Below are 13074 nucleotides of genomic sequence, written 5' to 3'. Positions count from 1 at the left end.
TTTAAAAGACCCTGTAGTACCAAACTTATTTAGTTTCAAGGCCAAGAAACATGAGTTATGTGATGATTGGGGTCTGTCTGTCTGTCTGTCTGTCTGTTAGCAACATTACTCAAAAACGGACTAACGGATTTGGATGAAATTTTCAGGGAAGGTCAGAAATGACACAAGGACCAAGTGATCAGATTTTGGCAGTGATGCAGCTTATAGTCTGGATCCACGGATTTATTGAAGATTTCTGTATCATTGCCAGATAGCGGCACGGCGTCACTGTAACCATGACAACAAGCGAACACTACATCAGCTGATTGTGATCCTGCTACAAATCCACCTCTGAGGACTTATCAGGACTTATCCATCAGAAATGATCCAAGGAACAGCTGATTAAATTGTGGGGGTGTTTCTGAGTCCCATCAGTTCCTGCTACATATTTAGGTCACGCGATTCAGTATCTGTACATAACTTACACATGCAGAACACACGCCTGTGCTCAGTGGAAGGTCATTTTGTTTGTGGGCACATCGATAATAAATGGACATATTCTATGGTGCTGTGACTTCATCTGTTGGAAATCATGCAGTGACTGAGCAGCCTTGGAGAAGCACTACGCTTTCTGAGTGTATTTCTTGTCTACAGATTGTTTCCTTTTGATTTGTATTTCACTTCACTTGCTTTGCTGCTGCTAGAGAAACTTACTATTTGCACAAGCTCCAAGCTCAGGTTCTTTTCCATCATTCAGCTAACCGATGGACAGAAGATCTGAACTTACTGCTACTAACAGCATCCCGCATTTCCTAGGAACAGTAAACACAGACAGCATTTCCACTAAATGTTATGCTTTGAGGTTTATTCATATTATTCATGTAGTGGTAGTGTGGATCATGGTTAAAAATAAGGGGTATGGTTTGCTTTAGTTTGATGCAGGGGAGGTAGGACTCACAATAACAGCACAGCTTTTCACTAATGGAACGATGCCTCTCTGGTCAAAGTCATGCACCTGAAGTTATAAAAGTACACACATCCTAATTTCACATTTTAGTAGAACTCACCAATTCACCCTATATGCAAAAGAATGTGTCTGGTAAAAGGTGTGTACAGCATCAATTCTATGAGATTTAACGTTTGGGCTGCACGTTTGTATAGAATCAGACTTAAAAACTGCTCTAATCACAGTTGTTATACAAACAATGGGTCGGATGGATCAGTCATAGTAACAGAACCACAGAGAACTCTCAGCTCTGTGGAGCATTTTAGTGTCTTTAATGTCACTGTTTTTGGTGAAATGAAACTAAATCTAAATTGAGACTGATCAGAATCATCCTGTGTTCTGTAACTCTATGTGTCTGTTGTCAACGATATATGACAGATTTCTGAAGTAAACTCAATGAGAATTAGACAAGAAGCAATTTGAAATATGGTTATCAGCTTATTGGATAGTTTGATAAGGTGTTTAGATTTAGTCTTTTAGTGCATTATTATATTATATAATGCTATTATATGACAGTATTATCTCTCATGCATTACAATTACTGCATGCTCATTGTGGCTTTCTGACAATGTGTGGATAAAGCTGTGAGGAACATTGATGTGAAAGAAACCAATGTCTGAATAACAGAATGCAGTCTTTCTAACAGACTGATGAAATGGGAAAGTTTTGGTTTCATTTCTGGGTTCATCTTTGTATACACAGTGAGTGGTTACTACTAGTGAGACCCTTCAGATTGTTAAGCAGAGTAACTGATCCATTGTTAATACATAGTGAGGATGAGGCCAGTGCTAAACTGGAATCCTTTGTTATATATATTTATCTATAAGATTCATTTAGATGTCTGAAGGTAGACTTTGCTTTGTCTCCTCATCATGTTACTGGGATCTCCAGTCATTTTGCTGAGAGTACTGAGCCGTGGCCTGATTGAGGGTCTTTCCACCAACACAGTGAAGGGTCTTTTTCCAGGAACCGATTCCCTATGATGACATGTCAACCCAAGGTCAGATGGATCACCCAGCCTCTCATCAGTGTCCTGTGTCAGGTAACCGGAAGACTTGCTCATCTCTTCCCAGCCTTTGTTCGCAAACAATCCCTCTCACAGTGAAACATTTATGGTCAACAGAAGCCGTTTTCTTCTTCCTCTCATGGAGCACGAATGCTGCTGCTTCTCCCCTGACTCTCAGACCCATTCATAGCAGAAGTCTCAGTGGGCTGGCGCATATACCAACGACTCGGACTCATTTGTGGACATAAAAACCTACTGGACCCCCAGTGGTGTTCTGATCATTTGTTCAGGTAAAAACAAGCAAACAGCCTGTAAACTACCGTACAAAAGTTTGGGGTCAAACAGACAATTCCATGTTTTCCATGAAAACTCCCACTTTTATCCATGTGCTAACATAACTACAAGGGTTTTCTAATCATCAATGAGCCTTTCAACACCATTAGCTAACACAATGTAGCATTAGAACACAGGAGTGATGGTTGCTGGAAATGTTCCTCTGTACCCCTATGGAGATATTCCATTAAAAATCAGCCGTTTACAGATAGAATAATCATTTACCACATTAACAATGTCTACACTGGATTTATCATTCATTTAATGTTATATTGATTGAAAAAATGCTTCTCTTTCAAAATAAAGACATTTGTAAGTGAGCCCAAACTTTTGGGCGGTAGTGTAAATGTGCTGTAACACTTCCTAGTATTTTGTACAACCAGTGCACGCCAACATACTGTAAATAAAGCCAAGCCTTTCAATATTCTAACAGAAATGGAGAAAAATAACATTATTATTCAGTTTAGCTTTCTGGACCTAAAGAATGTGTATCAGACAATAAATTCAAATATGTTTAGCTTATATAATCCTCCTCTGACAGTAAAAAGATGTATGCATGAAAACCACTGATCCGTCTCAGAACTGTAGGCCAAAGAGTGAACCCTGGCAAAGGTACCACTGTAGCCTCCTGAAATATCCACATATGGTTGTAATATGTGTCCGGATCCTTCAGACACATTGCCAAAGTTGAAAAGCCCCAGAAACTGTGTGCTTGTTTAAAGCAGCCAATGACAACAGAAATGAATGCTCAGCATAACACTCTAAAGCAAGATGAAGCATTTCTCCAAATGCAGTTTCTTATTTGTCTCATGTCGTTCTCATCAGTGTTACCACATTTTGAACATCCACCTGCTCTTGAAATTGTAGACACAAACACACGTTAATATTCATTTTCTTTAAGAGATTTCTAAGAAATGTGCTTAAAATTTAGATGTTCTTTTTACTTTAATTTATGGCTGACTTTGGGGCTAGAGTTCAGGCTTGTTTATGTGCAGGTAGCTGAACAATGACAAAGATCTGTGTCTGCATGCAGGGCTTCATAAATTCAACAAAAAGGGTGTGAATATTTCTGCAAACACTGAGCTTTGAATTGAGTTTTCTGCAATTTCTGTTCAGAGATGTTGATGTCCTTGCCACCACCTCAACACAGCCAGCCTGTGTGGTTCATTATCTCATGATTGCAGCCTTTTACATGCTGCATTCATGCTCTCCAGGAGGAGGTTGGGGTGGATGACGGCCACGCAAATCTCACATCAAAGACCAGGGCTCACATCCAGCCTGTGGTTTAGGATTAAACACCAAAAGTACTTTGGTTAGAGTAAGATCATGGTTCTGATTCATTCTACTGTCAGTACAGGCCTGTCCTGGATGGGTATGACACTGCCAGATATATCCTTCTATACATTGTAGTAATACTCACATTTATGCATCTTACAAAATGTGCATTAAATCCATGTGGAAATACAAAAAAATTAACAACAGCTCTTACAATCACAAATGATGTTTGTAATCTTTCTTTAATTAGAAAAAACATAAGTTGCAATTCTTCTTGCTTTAAGAAAAACACATTTGTTGTTGCAATTAATTTGTACGTAAATATAATAATTATTAGGATGCAGTTGGATACAGCAGAAGGAAACTGAACTTTGCTTGGAGGACATTTAATATCTGGAGAGCCGAGTTATAAATTGCTTCCATTAATGTTTGTGCTACTGTTGATCTCAGAGGCCTTTAGGAGGAAGCCCATCATGCCCTCATCCCCTGCAGTACACAGGTGAACACACTGCTCTGTAAACACATAGAAACACCAGAGCGTTCCCATAAATGAGCCTGGAGCAAGAATTTACTCCCGGTGAATGGATCTCCAAACACCTTTATTATTTCCATGATTCTTTGCTTTCGCCCTCTTAAAAAATTAACTCCTCACCACCTTCAGTGCTCGTGGTCCAGTGATTATATTGTGTAGTAAAATTACACACCCATAGCCATAAGTCTTAACAGGAAAACCATCAGTAACAGCTCCTTAAGGTGAACTCATCATACAGTAGGCAGCCTATAAACACGGTGGGTTTGGATGAGCTTAAAGAGGGTTTTCTGACAGTTATTGTACATCACAGTTTCAACAGGACTTGTTGTTACACTTCAGGTATGCAGACACATGTTAGATCATAACCACAAGAACATAAACTGCTCTGTTTTGTGCTAAAGAATTCTATCAGCAAACGACCGTCCAAGTTACCCCTAATGATGACATCAGAAGATTTAATGGCAGATTTAAATTTGGACTTATTGAGCCGATGAGTCATGCAGCTGCAAAACAGACACATCTGCATACAGTCTGATGAGACCACAGCAGTGTCTTTATGAATGCCAGGTGTGATCTCACTCACAAAGTTTGATTTAGAAAATACACTCTTTTCAATTCACAGACAATGAAACCATGTCTGAACCGAGAAGCTGGTAGTCTTAATGCTATTATACGACCTGACCTGTCGCACCAATCACAGGCAGCCCTGGAGGATGATGACCTCATCAGTGTAGTTTGCCAGCATTTATTAGCCGTTTTGACTGCTTTGTTAGTTCTGTTGAAACAGGGCAGAATTGTATTTGGCCTTTGGAGCAGACCAGGCACTGATTACATCCTGGAATGCAGTACTTCCCCGTGTATTACCGCTGATGGCATACAGCAGTGGGTGGAGGGACAGTGAGCAGCAGGCAGGCGACAGGTCCACCGACACACTGGGCCACTGGCACGGCAGCCTACTGTCTGACCTTCCACACATCATCACTTGGCCATTAACCAGGCGGGAGGGGAGGAGAAGGGCAGCGTTTTAACAGCCACTTAGCGAGAGTGTAGCGTGGAGCCGAGCGTGCTATGTAAACACATTTATCCTGGGATGTATGGACTGTGGACATGCTTAAATCTACTTCGCTGGTGGTTGGCTGGTGTTGGTGGTAAAGTGCAACACTTCACAGCAGCACTCTGATATCACTCAGGCTCATCACTGTCTAATAAATCAGCAGAAAACATCCCACGCTGCTGGGGTTTAAGCTCTGACAATGATCCTCTGGCATGCTGTCTGGCACATGCCTCTGGGGTTTGTGCAGGAAAACAGAGCCTGAAATGGACTCTGTTGAGAAGATATATCTGCTAATATGAACAGTAAACATATCGGTAAGTATGTAGCCCAGCGGCATGGCAGAGCGATAGGAGATCCATTCTAGGGAGATGGCAGCCTGAATAATGCAGGGATTTGTTCTGTTTGAATGAAAAGAAGTTGGCAGTGGGGCAGCTCTGCTGGCAGATGATCCGGTGGCACAGTGCCGCCCTCTCTCAGGGAGAGGAGAAAGGGTAAAAAAAAAAAGGTCTCGAACAGAACCCGCCTTCACATAACCACCAGACCCAAGGGACAACTGAGAAATCACACATTCCAGCAATCTTCAAGTCACAAAGTTTGCAGCTGAAAAAAGGTGAAAAAAAATCCTACAAAGACATAATTGAGCTCAGAGGAGGTTGCAGCGTGGCGTAGCTACCTGTTACAATCTGACACCAGCCCCCCTGGAGGGCCTGTGCCCATGGAAACAGGAGCCTGAGAAAAGCATCGTGCAAGGTGCTTTTTCCTAACCTTCTTTTCCTCTTTTACTAACATTAATTGGTTGCCAACAGCACTTGACTGTAGCGAGTTGAATCCTCCCCCTCGGCACGTCTTTAGCTCGGTCCAGAGAAAAGCCGGGGCCCAGATGAGCGGAGAGGTTTTTGCCAGCTCCCGGCGCCAAGCCGCCAGGGAGCCGGATCGTTCGCATTGATCAGATCTCTGTTATGTGTCACACAAGACTGGGCTGAGGCTGGGTCCACTCTTTCTCCGGAGGAAAACTGTCTTCATGGCATCACACACAGAAGGAAATTATTTCATCCGTTAGTCTCAGGCCACTGGTGACAAGGTGGGGGAGATCATCAGCTCCCTCCTAACTAGGTCACCGTGTAATTCAAGTCCAGCAGGAGACTGGAAGCAAGAGAAGGCTGAATGTTTAAACTCCCCCTCACCCGCCGCTGGAGATCTTGTTAAAAGATGCCACAGAAAACTAAGAGGGAAAATAGAACAACCCTAATTTCATTTCTAGAACAAACAAGATATCCTATTTTATACACGTTCCTTTTAACCAGACTGCAGTTTGTACTGCAGTGAGCTCTGGATGGAAAACAGGAATTCGTTTCAACTCTGAGCATTATATACATCTTTAAACTGATAAGATGTTAGAGCTTTTAATAACTTTATAAGGGCCGTTTATTTGTTGACATGCTGTCATCACGCTCAGGATCATTTTACAGAAATGTAAGCGGCGGCTGGCGCTGTCAAGAGTCTCATCTGCTGACGGGAACTGAAAGCCAAGTCATTAGTCTTAGTGGTCGTCGGCATGCCACTCAAGAAGCTCTTTTTTTTTCATCTGAAAAGGTTTTTATAGAAAAATACACCTCTTCAGAAACAGCCGACTCAACTTTGGACAGTCTGAGTTGGCGGCTGCTGCTCGAGGTGACGGAGCCCTGAAAAGAAGCGCTGAATTGCCTGTAATAAGGTCCTCTCAAGCTAAACGCTGGGACTCTCAGCCACTTCTGCAGTTATCATCTTACACCACAATGACTTGAGGTTAAAATGAGACAGTACAGCAGAAAATGTGAGCACCTGCAGGACCATTAAATTTTCAGAACGGTTGCGGTAGAAAGTGCGAGAGCAGTGTAATCCAAGGACGTCTGTTAGTTTGCTATAGACCTTTTGGTGGATTTGTCTTTTCTTTTACCTCTGAAACACTGTCTGCTACTTTCAGAAGCACCAATCCATATTTTCCTCCCTGAACACAGACTTCCAAATCTCTGTATAAAACATTTACACTGATGGCTGCTGTGCATGTAGCATGTGCGGTAGACGGTGAATGGTTGATTATGAGTAAACATTTTCTTTTACTATTCACATTAACTAGGTTTCCATTCAGTGCAATTATAACCATTAGGGCCTGTGTCCATCAATTACCATGAAGCAAAATAAGTTTTTTCATGAAGATAAACAGCAGGTGGTTCTAATTGGTGCTAGAGAAAAGAGGACACAACGACACGACTGAGGTGAAATGCCAGTTAAAGCTAAAACTGGGAAAAGCAATGTAGAAAACATGATGGAAATATGACATTTCTGTTTGTTTCAGGTGGAGGTTTGCAGCTTCAATGGATGGTGAAGTCACAGTCTTCATGGACGTCCATATTTTCTGGGTCTAATTCACTCAGTACAGAAGACTCAGTGACAAAGCTGAAAGAATGACCACAACAAAATGTTTCGTTTCAGTCGGTATTGATAATTACTAATGATCTTGAATGATTTTCTTTAAAGACCAGGAGGAAAAGAAGTTTAGTAGAAGGAGTTGATAAGAATAGCAGGCCTTCATATGACAGAAGATCAGACATGATCAGCTGTTTATGGGCCAGAGAGGGATCATATTTGTAGTTTATGTAAAGAAAAAGGTCATTAGGTTTAATTGTGGTTAGAATTGAATATATTTGAGTAAACTATCAAACATATTACTAAACAATTCTTATTGTTACTGATAAAGTGTTGATCACCAGCACATATTGTTATATCATTGTTGTTATATTGTTGTTTGATTGCCCAAGCATATGTGCAGTTAGAAAATGTTAATTAATTAGTTGCATGTTTCAAATTCTACCTGACTTATTGCTTTTCCTAAAATTAGAGAAGAATTCTAACCTTGAACCTGTTTCAAACGGAAGTCAGGGGCTTTTCTGTTTTTACTAGGAGGACCTGGCCTGTATACAAGTACAGTGCATAATACTATAGCAATGTCAAGAATAATTCACACTGATTGTCTTTTGTTATGTTTCTCTTCAACATGTTTTGCTGTTGTATTTTGCCCGGTAACAAACAGCTGACATTAGCTAGATAGCCATGGTTTTCAAATGACATCACTGGTTCAGGTTTCTGACTCCATGGCTCTTTTCTCCTGTAGATATGACTTAACTGTGAAGATGCTTTAAATCAGTAAAACTGACAGACATTTTTTTTTGGTTAAAGAGTGTCTATGTAGCTGTCAGCGTGTCCACAAGTACCAAATGCAAAATAATACTGGTAAGACTAGCTAAAATTAGCCACTATGGACTTCTGCTAATCAGTTCAATACACTTCTAAGATGAACGTGCATTTTTTTTCTGCATAGTTTTAAATGAAATTGTTGGTTTTTACATGGACCTTCCTTACTGCTACTGCAGCAGATGAATTCTGAATGAACAGGTTATGATATGTTTCCCTTTGATACTGCTTATTTTTAGATTTAGTCCAGCTAACAGTCCTGTTGTGATGACATTGAGCTGAGGTTGTGACAGCTTGATAAAGTGTTGATGGGACGGCCAGTGTAGGACCCAGCATGTTTTAGAGCAAACCTCAGCCTCTGTAGCACTAACTGAAATCCTTTTGTTTGGCTGGTGTGCACCTTTTAGTGAGAGTCCATGTGTTGCAGAGTACATTAGGACTGGTTTGATAAACAATGCTACAGAAATAAACTGCATTATTTTAAAAAATTATATATATATTATGCGAGTTTTAGTCAACAATGACATACACTACTGTTCATAAGTTTGGGGTTGCTCAGACAATTCCACTTTTATCCATGTGCTAACATAACTGCACAAGGGTTTTCTAACCATCAATGAGCCTTTCAACACCATTAGCTAACACAATGTAGCATTAGAACACAGGAGTGATGGTTGCTGGAAATGTTCCTCTGTACCCCTATGGAGGTATTCCATTAAAAATCAGCTGTTTACAGCTAGAATAGTCATTTACCACATTAACTATGTCTGCACTGGATTTATCATTCATTTCATAGTACCTTCATTGAAAAAAAATTATTTTCTTTCAAAAATAAGGACATTTCTGAGTGAGCACAAACTTGTATCTATTCTTCCAGCTGAGCTACTTCAGTTTATCAGACGCCTCAGTGAGCTCAAAGTTAAGCAGATGGAAAGCAGAGCTTTAAAAAGTTCCATCCTTTACTCCACAGACTCCGTCTAAAGACAATGTTGGCTGATGCTTTGCCGCCTTTCAAGCCAAAACTGTCTCCCCCAAGGCTGCCCACCCCCAAAAGTGGAGCCCAGCCTGGAGGCACGCAAAGGTAATGTGGGGGGAATTCTCCAATCAAATAAGCTGCAAGGGGCCAGCGCTGCCGAACAGCGAGGGCTTCCTCCGCCTGCAGCGCTCTCCCCAGCTTTGTTCTTGCCGTTATCTTCAGCGGCAGATAATCCTGAATGTGCTGCGTGGATCACAGCTGCTTTGCCAGGAATCAACCACCAGCTCATCATGCATGTTAAACTCATTACATATTCAAATAGGAACTAAATCTCTTGCATATCTGCTTGCTGGAGGGGCGTGTGCACGTGTGTTTACATGCATGTGTGTGAGTGTGTGCACATGTGTCTGTGCATCAGCCTCCTCATCCATCCTCACACAGGCTTTGCTGCTGGCGTTTTTCACCCCCCATTTAACCTTCCCCTTTCATCCTACCCGTTGTTCGCATCCACTCAGAAAAACAGTGAAAACAGTTTGACTCCGAAGCTCTCTCTGAGAATTCTTTGGCGATGAGCTAAAACGAAGTAGCTGCTGACACACACCCAGAGACGTATGGAGGCAGACAGATGAATGTGGGTGGGTGTGGCACATAGGGTCAAAGCTCTAACCACCTTGTGTTCCCACAGGACACGGCAGCATCTCAGTACGAACAGCTTGGAGAGTCACATCATTGATCCTTCAGGGGTCAAAGCTCAAACTGACCACCCTCTTCAGCTATACATCATCTGATTTTTGAAACTTGATGGTGTGCATTATTTTAAAGGCAAGTTCTGATGTTCCAGATGGGACTTAAACATGATCTGTCAACCAAAACTGTTCATTAAAGCTGTGCTAATCAATATTTTAGTATTCACAAACAGTCAAATGACTACACAGACGGTGACAGGATGCTTGGCGGACACTGTTTTGGTTTATTGTACTCCCATCAAACCAGTTTTTTTTTTCAGCAAAAGCAATCAGATCAGCCCAGTGTACTGTACAACACACTAGCATTAGCTGTATCACAGGGAATGCAGCAGTTAGCAACAACCTTTACAGATATCCTGGCAATTACACAGAAACTCAATTAACAAAGACTGCAAAATCCATTCAGCCCTCAGTGGGATAAGGTGTATACACGCTCTACTATCCCATCTAATTACACTAGATCCCAGCTATCCTATTTGGGTTTCTTATACACAGGATTAAAGCTTGTCTGGATTTTCTCTAAGAGCAAAATGTTAACGATTTGTGCTAGCTCTGAAATGCAATAAGTAGCTACTCAGAACAACAATAAATCTACTGGGTTCAACAGGAGAGAAGCTGAGTGTGTTGCCCTGTGTATCTGCTAAATCGGGTTAAATCGATCTCGTAAATCACAGTAGAATACAATCTCCAGCGAGAGAGCGCATCTGTTTATTGTGTTTACCAATAGCTCATACGTTTCATATCCTGGTAATAATCACATCATATTCTAGGATCTGCAACGAGCGGATTAAGCAGGAGATCGATCCACAGTGGACATGTGTTCAGCAATGCTCGCTAAATTAGTCTTGTTGGTAATGCGCTTGTTTGCATGTGAGGCTCAGTCAGTGGCCACTGATCTATCTGCAAGTCCACAAGTCCGCACTCACCCCTAATCCTGTCCCCAGACAGGCTGATGCCAGATCAGCAGTGACTTCAGGCTGGAGGGAGCCCTGCCTCCTCATCAGGATCAGCCTCCATAAGTCACCGCTGTAGCAGTCATTGTCCTAGGTGTGGGTGAGCACCTTACAGCTCCCTCACTACACTGCAAACTGGATTTTTCTTATACTAATCTGCAACTAAACTCTCACAATGCTTTCCTCACACTCACCTGATGACATATAGTAATTTCTTTGCAAGTATTCATTTATTTGAAACAGAATACTATTGTGTGCTTCAGTCAGTTCTGCTTCTCTGCTGTGTTCAGATTCCCTGTAGGTTAATCTAGCTAACTCACATTAATAAAATGCTGTATTTCCTGTATAAGCTTAACCCAATGACATACTTTGCTCCAGTAAACACTGTAGAAAGTTATTATGCAAGCTTAAAAATATAGCTGTCCAGTGATTTTCAGACTGTAGCACTACAGTGAAACTCTGTGACTACATTCAGGAAATTGGAGGTATTTGAAAAATGAATTGCATTTCCTGAGGAAAGAAAAAAAACTAGACAGTCATGAAACTTTCTCAGTTAAACTCATAGCATGCATTATAGATGCATACACTAATTAATCACCCTTCACAAGTGCCACTAAATAATTTATTTTCCATTTTCCATCAACATTCTGCTCAAAGGCTCGGCCATGCAGACTATTACGGAGTGAAGCTAATGGAAAAAATACTCAGCAGGTGGACTACAACAGTTCTCCAAGTAGCCCTGCAGTCACACATCCCCACTGACACTTTCTAAAGTCTGGACACATCTTCTAGAACTACTTTCTTCCGATAAGAAATAGTGTTGCCCAAAGGTAAAGTGATGTCATTTTTCCGTGTCTCCTCAGGGATTCAGGGATTCAGCTGTGCAAACTTCCAGACACCAAACCCAGGATACAAAAAGAAAATTGCTGTACCCTTCCTAGATTTGCTCCACGGACACCCTGCTGCCTCCCCGGTTTACCAGAATTCAACATCTGAAAGATGCCGAAATCTGTCAGAACAAACAAAGCCGTCTATAACCCAGGATCAATTTCACCTCCTGACATTTAGCTTTTTACAAGCACTTATTGGCTGATAAGAGATAAACAGTGGCACTTTGTTGGCTGTAAAGACAGTGTGTGAGCAGAATAAAACGATGTCTTCAACACAGAGGGCAAAAGAGCAAACCATTTGAAAGAGAAAAACACAAGCCGGCCCAAACGCAGGTCAATACCATTCCAATCACGGCCTCATTAAGACAGCCTGAATCTTAAAGTACGTCTGGAGAAGCCGAGATCAAAAATGCTGCTCGTTTGTTGGGAGTTTTTGAAACAGGTCAGATTACACTGATAAGGCTTCTTTCATTTACAGGACACATATGGACTGGGATTCACCGCCGCCCCGGTGCATGCTCAGAATTTCTATCAGGTACTGCCGTCTGACAACCCCCATCCTCAGTTCAGCATAAATCTGTCTCAGCAGATCATCCTCCTCCACAGTTGCTATCATATTGCTGTCCTATTGTAATCCATTGTTTGAGGAGAAGACAGAAAGAGCAATGTCTGATCATAGCAAACACACAAAGTGAAACGCTGTGATGTGAAAGTCTGTCAGAGCTGCAGAGAAAGAAAAGAAACGTATACGTTACATCTGCTATATCTGCTGAGCTCAGGTCAGAGAGGAGCGAGGTGTCCACACAGCCTTTGATTACACTACAAAGTCTTTAAAAATGCACTCGGGTCAGTGGAACGCAAACTTGGATCGATACCGCCTCTGAATCAACAGCCTTGTGGGTTTGTCTTGTCAGCTTGATTAGATTCAGGAGGAAAGTGGGTTGATGAGTAAACATGACAGCATCAATATTGCATGAGACTGAACATCCAACGATTTCCTTCTTTAATGTCTGTAAGAGATCTGGGTCGAATCCTCTTAACACTCTGATAGGAAGACGTTCTGTTTTTCTCATGGATTAAGCCGCTGAACATG

The 13074-nt window shown here is 41.6% G+C and overlaps 1 long non-coding RNA gene across 1 annotated transcript in view; it reads left to right on the top strand.

Moving 5' to 3' along the window:
- Positions 1-8987: 8987 nt before the first annotated feature.
- LOC127534928 (uncharacterized) overlaps positions 8988-13074 on the top strand; it is a 205760-nt gene continuing 201673 nt past the window's right edge. Inside the window, exon 1 of the long non-coding RNA XR_007943577.1 lies at positions 8988-9123. This is a non-coding gene — a long non-coding RNA (uncharacterized LOC127534928). The remainder of the gene's footprint in view (positions 9124-13074) is intronic.

The sequence above is a fragment of the Acanthochromis polyacanthus genome, chromosome 7 (genome assembly GCF_021347895.1).
Source record: "Acanthochromis polyacanthus isolate Apoly-LR-REF ecotype Palm Island chromosome 7, KAUST_Apoly_ChrSc, whole genome shotgun sequence".
Taxonomy (NCBI): domain Eukaryota; kingdom Metazoa; phylum Chordata; class Actinopteri; family Pomacentridae; genus Acanthochromis; species Acanthochromis polyacanthus.
The sequence above is the reverse complement of the archived record's forward strand: the minus strand, read 5'-3'. Positions and strand labels throughout refer to the sequence as shown.